At 44.9% G+C, this 7,710-nt stretch overlaps 1 long non-coding RNA gene across 6 annotated transcripts; it reads right to left on the minus strand.

Annotated features, from left to right (window-relative positions):
• Positions 1 to 6: 6 nt before the first annotated feature.
• On the minus strand, positions 7 to 3,127 carry LOC148893125 (uncharacterized). Of its 6 annotated transcripts, none has more exons than XR_016115995.1 (7): positions 3,062 to 3,127; positions 2,304 to 2,392; positions 1,448 to 2,221; positions 1,239 to 1,371; positions 1,081 to 1,137; positions 881 to 996; positions 7 to 274 (listed from the first exon to the last, which is right to left on the minus strand). It is a non-coding gene; the product is annotated as an uncharacterized LOC148893125 (long non-coding RNA). The 6 variants fall into 6 exon arrangements; XR_016115994.1 differs by having other exon boundaries at positions 7 to 228; positions 809 to 996; XR_016115993.1 differs by having other exon boundaries at positions 809 to 996.
• Between the last annotated feature and the right edge of the window lie 4,583 nt (positions 3,128 to 7,710).

Raw genomic sequence — 7,710 nt, forward strand, 5'->3', positions numbered from 1 at the left:
AAATCTGCATGCAAGCTGAAACGTACCTGACAGGGTGCAGCAAGCCCAATGAGCCGACACCGATTGGTGTGCCGGGAGTCCTTTTAACTGCCACTGATTGAAACGACCTCCACCTGTGCAGCTGCAGGCGGGGCCGACGGCGTCACCCATTGGTCGCCAACCACAACGTGACAACGTTCTGGTTGGTCTGCCACTGATTGAAATGACCTCCACCTGTGAAGCTGGAGGCTGGGCCCACGGCGTCACCCATTGGTCGCCAACCACAACGTATCAACTGGCCGTATAGGTAGAACTCATCTTAATTTGACTGCAATATGTTTTGTTCATTGTAAAAGAATAGTTTAATTATTTACTTAATAATAAAGAACCGTGACTAAAGTAGCTTTTTATTTACGTTCAAGAGCCTTAAATCATACATTTGGACCTAAATATTAAGGATTGAGTATAATCAGAATCATCTGTATTGCCAAGTATGTAGAAATTTGTTTCCGGTAGAACACGGTGCACTAGTATCATCAAAAAAATTGCAAAGAGGCACTATACATTTCTATTTGGGTTATTGTTGAAAGAGTTAGTGGCTTGAGGGAAATAGCAATGATGCATCATCATTTCAAAATTAAAAATAACACCAAGGAGGGCGAAAACGTTCTTTAAAAACCCTGCCGTCGCTTCCAAAATTACTTTCAACAACAATTTCAATAAAATGGACTTAAATGTTAAATGTACATTAAAAATGGCAAAACAAATTATCATTTGATTAAAGATTAACACAAGGTTGAAGATTAAAATAAGGCAATTAGAAAGGCACCCATTGATTCGACGGGTTGCGATGGCACGGCGTGTCCAGTGGAGGGCGACACTATACGGGACGTCAAAGCACCTTTCTAAGCTCTCAAGGACACTTTACAGCAGGGGTGTCCAAAGTCGGTCCTCGAGGGCCGCCGTCCTGCCTGTTTTCCAGCTCTCCCAGGAGCAACGCCCATCTGAACTGCGGCGCTGGCGGAGGCATAAACAGACGTATTCATGACGATTGAATGCACAATGAATGATACTTAACTGCGCTGAATATTGGGAGCTCACCTCACCCCAGCAATGGGTCAAGCATGCCGTATGCCCGCAGCCAGCATTAACGTTATCCTGGAACATCAAGAAAATGAACAGGACAGCGGTCATTGAGGACCAGATTTGGACATTCCCTGGTTTCAGGGGTTTGCAGATTAAGAGTTAGGTGGTGTTACGCATTCATCAGGAGGAGCTGCACTGCCAACTACGTCCACTTTGTCAGCGGCGGGCATCTTGTTCGGCATTTCGTCAGTCGCGATGAAGCGACTCATCTGAACACTGGCGCTCAGGGAGGCATAAACGTCAGTCCTGTCAACATTGATTTAATAAACTACTGCGGTTAACATTGTAGATATTTATTTTGATTTGTAGGGGTTATACAGACCTGTGCCCAATGTAGGTAGGCCATCTCAGCAGGAGTGGTGCTCAGCTCTTTCTGATCAATGTGGATAGAGCTCAAAACCTCTACGTACATGAAACTGACAAATCCATCTGCGTTCCTAATTTCCATGCTGCGTACCACAGACCGAGCTGCCTCACAGTCAAACCGGTTAACCGGATGCCTAATGAACCCTCGAACCCCTTAACTTTACCCAAACCTCCAGTAGAATGCCTGAATTAAACCCCAACACACCCTAACTCAATCCGGGACCCCCAAAAAAAGGAGGTGTCTAACTTGGCACTCGACCGCTGTCCTCCCATAGTCCAGCTTCCCTAGGTGGGACACACCTGATTCAGACAATCAGCTCATCAGCCAGCATTTGAATGATCCTGATTATTTGAATGAGATGTGTTCATCCTGGGACAGCAAGAAAACAGACAGAACAGTGGCCATTGAGGGGCAAGCTTTGACATTCCCTGGTTTATGGGGCTCGCGGACTACGAGATAGGTGGCCTTACTAGCCACCGATTTAAAATTGTATTTTCTGTGTAGCTCTAGTTACCATGTGTAATTTATGTATTTATTTATTTTAGTACTGATGCTTGTCTGTGACTGTAAAGTATCCTTCAGAGCTTTGAAAGGCGCTTAAAATAAAATCTATTACTACTCATTCATCAGGAAGAGCTGCACACCGCCAACCACGTCCACTTTCTGTCGCCGGCGGGCATCTTGTTCAGCATTCCATCAGTCTCGAAGCTGCCCGTCTGAATACCGGAGCTGGGGGAGGCATAAACAGACGTATTTTAATTTAAAACAGATTCTTATCTTACAGACAGCGTATTGTAGGTGTTTCAAATACCTGACATTTTTCGGCGTATACTTCCGCCTTCGTCAGAGATGCCGTATGGATTAGGCAGCCGGCTTGTCCTTTTTTTGCCCATTGAGCAGCTAGGTAACAAAGGATTTGTGTCAGTTTAATGCAACATATGTAGAGGTTTTGAGGCGGTGCCCATATTTGTATTCATCAGAAAAAAAAAAATATTTGCAAAATGGCAAATACAATATTTATCATCTGGTTAATGTGATTTCTGCTCCTGCACCTCGGCGCACAGCCTCTGCACTTCAGGGCTGTATGACGTCTTTGACAGTCTTCGCAGAGAGGGGCATGTCCCTGATTTTCTGCACAATTTCACTCTTGTTTTTGAAGTCTGTGAATAGATGTTCTGACATCGTAATGATCGATTCTTTTATATATTCTCCGTCTGTGAACGGCTTGGCGGGCCTGACTATTTCCTCAGCGGCCACAAAACTAGCATATGTAGCTGAATTTGTAGATTTCATCCAGTCCATAAAATGATTTTTGCTCTGATCGGTTCCGAAACGGCTCTTTTTCTCTCATCTCCATCCGGATATTTTTGAGCAAAGGCTGTGTGTTTGTTCTGGAAATGTCGTGCGACATTTGACTTTTTGTTGTTGCTAACTTCTCTTTACATATTAAGCATACCGGTAAACCCGTCTCGTCAGCAGCGAAGGCGAACGAATCTGCCCACGTATCATTAAACGTTCTGTTTTCTTCAGACACTTTTCTTTTCTTAGATTTATCCATAGTAGGCCTACCTGCGGGTCGAGAAAAAGAAATCGTGCGCAATTTGGCGGTCGTGACCGGATATACGTCCACTGTCGATGGTTGTGACGTATATTATGAGCGACAAAAAAATTGAATACGTTTTATTTTGTATTATTTATAATCACCATAATCTTCAAATTTAGAATTACATTTTAAAAACGAACGAACTAAAATAATATACATTAAATTAAATACTCATGTCCCCTTAGGGGCTTCGTAAATTTCAAATTTTAAAACTAAAAATTACTTGGCTTAAAAAATAAATGTGTTTGTTTTAAATGATTCCCATCGACTAAAAAAACTACATTTTCCGTCGTAAAAATATAACGTTGTCTGAAAAAAAGTCGACTGTCGTGGCTGCCGCTTGTACACTGAACAGATAACCGCTAGAGGACAGCAAAGCCACGCTGAAAAATCCTCACTTGCCAAACTCGCCTTAAACCCTAAAAAACGTCCTGGCCTGCAATCCCCCAATTGGATTCGAAACCAAATCTTTGTACCCTTCATTTAAAATTAAACCTGGAAGCCCAATTACGACCAAAATCCTGTTTTTTAGATCCCGAATACTGGATAGAAACACTTGATTGAAACCAAAATGGTGGCTTGAGGCCACCATTTCCATCCATCCATCCATCCATCCATCCATCCATCCATCCATCCATCCATCCATCTATCCATCCATCCATCCATCCATCCATCCATCCATCCATCCATCCATCCATCCATCCATCCATCTTCTGCCGCTTATCCGAGGTCAGGTCGCGGGGGCAGCAGCTTCAGTAGGGAAGACCAGACTTCCCTCTCCCCAGCCACTTCTTCTAGCTCGTCCTGGCGGATCCCGAGGCGTTCCCAGGCTGGCTGGGAGACATAGTCTCTCCAGTGTGTCCTGGGTCGTCCCCGGGGTCTCCTGCCAGTGGGGCATGCTCGGAACACCTCACCAGGGAGGCGTCCAGGGGGCATCCTAATCAGATGCCCGAGCCACCTCATCTGGCTCCTCTCGATGTGGAGGAGAAGCGGCTCGACTTTGAGCCCCTCCCGGATGACCGAGCTTCTCACCTTATCTCTAAGGGAAAGCCCGGACACCCTATGGAGAAAGCTCATTTCGGCCGCTTGCATCCGGGATCTCGTTCTTTCGGACACAACCCATAGCTCGTGACCATGGATAAGAGTTGGGACGTAGATCGACCGGTAAATTGAGAGCTTTGCTTTTTGGCTCAGCTCCTTCTTCACCACGACAGATCGGTACAAAGTCAGCATCAGAGCAGACGCCGCACCGATCCGCCTGTCGACCTCTCGCTCCCTTACACCGTCATTCGTGAACAAGACTCCCAGATACTTAAACTCCTCCACTTGAAGCAAAATCTCCTCTCCGGCCCAGAGTGGCCACTCCACCCTTTTCCGACTGAGAACCGTTGTCTCAGATTTGGAGGTGCTGATTCTCATCCCAACCGCTTCACATTCGGCTGTGAAACGCTCAAGAGAGAGTTGGAGAGCTCCACTTGAAGGCCCCAACAGTACCACATCATCTTCAAAAAGCAGAGATGCTATACTGAGGCCACCAAAACGGAAACCTTCAACGCTTCGGCGGCGCCTAGAAATTCTGTCCATAAAGGTTATGAACAGAATCGGTGACAAAGGGCAGCCTTGGCGGAGCCCAACCCTCACCGGAAACGATTTTGACTTATTGCCGGCAATGCGAACCAGACTCTGACATCGGTCGTATAGGGATCGAACGGCCTGTATTAGGCGTTCCTGAACCCCATATTCCCGAAGCACCCTCCACAGAACTCCACGAGGGACACGGTCAAACGCTTTCTCCAAGTCTACAAAGCACATGTAGACTGGTTGGGCGAATTCCCATGCAACCTCGAGGACCCTGCTAAGGGTGTAGAGCTGGTCCACTGTTCCGCGGCCGGGATCAAAACCACACTGTTCCTCCTCAATCCGAGGCTCGACTTTCCGACGGACCCGCCCCTCTAGAACCCCTGAATAGTCCTTTCCAGGGAGGCTGAGGAGTGTGATCCCTCTGTAGTTGGAACACACCCTCCGGTCCTCCCTTTTAAAAAGGGGGACCACCACCCCGGTCTGCCAATCCAGAGGCACTCTCCCCGATGACCACGCGATGTTGCGGAGGCGTGTCAGCCAGGACAGCCCGACAACATCGAGAGCCTTTAGGAACTCCGGTCGTAATTTGAAAATGAAGTCCTCTTTTTTTTTCAAAGTCTCTTTGCTTTGAAAAGTAAACTGAAAGGTCGGGCCAATCTCGAACTTGTCCTTTCGAACCCGCACCGGTTCTTTCCAGCCCCAACGGGCCAGCCTTGAAAACGTCTACCTGTGACTTTGGAGTGACCCCGGCGATCCGCCGTGACATCGAGTGTGACAATTGCAGGATTGACCCACTTGCTCTTTTCAACTCATGAATTTAAATGGGCGCCCATTTCACGCCGACACAACAGGCGAAAATGATTGTCAGCCTTTGGTTGCTAGGCAACAGCAGGCCTCGCCACCTGCTTCTCTCGTCGCCCGACGGGTCCTAAAGCGCCGCCCGACCCAGCGAACATCTCATCCCTGCTTTCCTTCACGGTCGGCCGGCACAAAAATCCTCTAGTCTTCATCCCGTAATGCTAACCACAGCAGTAATAATAATATAAGAATACTTTTCATTTCTAAGCGCCTTTCAAAACTGTCGAGGTCACTTTACACTCACAGGATACGTTTTCTTTCTGTGGGTGAGCAGGGGCAAATACATGTGTCAGCGTTCACTCAACCCCGAAATAACTAAAATAGATTGAAAGCTCGCTAGCTAGATAATGGATAGCAAATAATAATAATAATAATAATAATAATAATAATAATAATAATAATAATAATAATAATAATAATACATCTGTGTAAGCTCTCGATCGTACAGGAGTGGTCCATCGATGAACAGTTTTCTTCAGCCGTCATCTTTGAAGGTGTCGGACGTTTCTCCAAGAAACTTCGTCAGCAAACTAAAGTCTTACTGGTAGTTTAGGCCCTATATATATATATATATATATATATATATATATATATATATATATATATATATATATATATATATATATATATATATATATATATATATATATATATATATATATATATATATATCCCTACTGTCCAGACATGGCAGTGCCGGACTAAGCAGACTGATCCATGAACGATCCAAACGGAACCTCACCCCACCATCTTGGTTTAATGAAGGATTTATGTAGTTGTTTTAACAAAATCGCTTCTTTTACTCCCCTTTCAAACCATCTATGTTCTTTCGCTAAATAAACACAAAATTCCTACTTATTTCAAACCGATAAACACTTTACCGCAAAATTTAGTGCATCCAAAAGATAGGCTGTCCAATTAAAAACGATAAAACATAAATATAATATAAAATACATAATAAAACAACTAAATCCTTCATGAAACCGATATGGTGGGGTGAGGTTCAATTTCGATCGTTCATACAATAGCCTGCTTAGGCAACATAGGATTAGTAATACTGATGAGGTAATTTGTCTTGTTCAGTCTCTCTCAGAGCATTGTCATCAAATGGTGAGTATAGTTTTTGCTTTTTTGAATGTCGCGGTGCCGATTACCATTTTGTGTTTGGGAGGCTTTTACTGTGCGAGTTGCTTGTTCTGTAGCCACAAAGGGACATATGTCTTCTTGTGCCGATCCCAAGCCCGGATAAATACAGAGGGTTGTGTCAGGAAGGGCATCCGACGTAAAAGCTTGGCCAAAACAAACATGCAGATCAAACCTCTCAAGATAGAGGACACTGATTTGCTGTGGCGACCCCTTGAAGGGAAAAGCCGAAAGGAAAAGAAGAAGAAGAAGATGAGGTGATACCGGTGGAAGTGGGGCAATCAGGCCAGTCGTTAGTCAGGACAATAGGAACAATCAGTGGAGCTCCAGGAGTAGTCCTCTGCTCCTCCCAACCTGAGAGCAGGGACCTATCACAGCAGAGTCCGGCACTGCCATGTCTGGACAGTAGGGATATATATATGTATCGGACCTAAACTACCAGTAAGACTTTAGTTTGCTGACGAAGTTTCTTGGATAAGAAGCGAAACGTCCGACACCTTCAAAGAAGTACAGATGAAACCTGTTCATCAATAATAATACATTTGATTTCTAAGCGCCTTTCAAAACTCTCAAGGTCACTTTACAGTCACAGGATATTTTTTATGCGGGTGAGCAGCGGCGGCCACACGCGCCAGCGTTCACTCAACACAGAAGTAACATAAAGTAAATGAAGCAACAAAAATAACAAATAAATAGCTAATAGATAGCCATATAGCCAACAGCTAGCCAGCTAGACAGCTTACAGCAAGCCAGCAAGACAGCTAATAGCTAGCCAGATAGCTAATAAATAACTAATAAATAGCGAATAGCCAGATAGCTAACAGCTAGACAGCTTACAGCCAGCCACCTAGACAGCTAATAGCTAGCCAGCTAGCTAATAAATAACTAATAAATAGCTAATAGATAGCCAGATAGCCAACAGCAAGCCAGCTAACAGTCAGCCGGCTAGACAGCCAATAGCCAGCCAGCTAGCTAATGGACAGCTAATAAATAGCTAATCGATAGCCAGATAGCCAACAGCTGGCCAGCTAAC

Source organism: Hippocampus bargibanti, linkage group LG09, assembly GCF_051943395.1.
Source record: "Hippocampus bargibanti isolate YZ-2025 linkage group LG09, ASM5194339v1, whole genome shotgun sequence".
Lineage (NCBI taxonomy): Eukaryota > Metazoa > Chordata > Actinopteri > Syngnathiformes > Syngnathidae > Hippocampus > Hippocampus bargibanti.